Source organism: Rhincodon typus, unplaced genomic scaffold, assembly GCF_021869965.1.
Source record: "Rhincodon typus isolate 14 unplaced genomic scaffold, sRhiTyp1.1 hic_rhity00016104, whole genome shotgun sequence".
Lineage (NCBI taxonomy): Eukaryota > Metazoa > Chordata > Chondrichthyes > Orectolobiformes > Rhincodontidae > Rhincodon > Rhincodon typus.
The window spans coordinates 1,828-2,544 of NW_025981742.1; positions in this window are offsets into that span (position 1 = coordinate 1,828).

Genomic DNA, 717 nt, shown 5'->3' on the forward strand with positions numbered 1-717 from the left:
CCCCTCACACAGGTCACTACCCCCTCGAACCCTCCGCGATGCCCCCTGTCCCCTCACACAGGTCACTACCCCCTCAAACCCTCCGCGATGCCCCCTCACACAGGTCACTACCCCCTCAAACCCTCCGCGATGCCCCCTCACACAGGTCACTACCCCCTCAAACCCTCCGCGATGGCCCCTCACACAGGTCACTACCCTCTCGAACCCTCCGCGATTCCCCCTGTCCCCTCACACAGGTCACTACCCCCTCGAACCCTCCGTGATGCCCCCTGTCCCCTCACACAGGTCACTACCTCCTCGAACCCTCCGTGATGCCCCTTCACACAGGTGACTACCCCCTCAAACCCTCCGCGATGCCCCCTCACACAGGTCATTCACGTACTCAGAGCTCGGAGGTTGTATCTGTAGTTCTTCCACTGCTCCACGTCACTGGTGTCAAAGACCACGTTGGGGTGGAGATGGCCTTGATTAGGGTCAGAAATCAGAAGGACCAGTGTCTCCACATTTCCCAGCAACAGGGCCTGCCATAACTCCCAGGCAGGTCCCTCTGCTTTTGCTGTGACAATAACATTTGACATGATGAAACCTTGCAGCAATGCCCCACACAGACCCTCGGCCTGGGCTCACCCTGCACAGTGCCCTGCTCAGGCCCTCGGCCTGGGGTCACCCTGCACAGTGCCCTGCTCAGAGCCTTCGGCCTGGGGTCACCCTGCACAG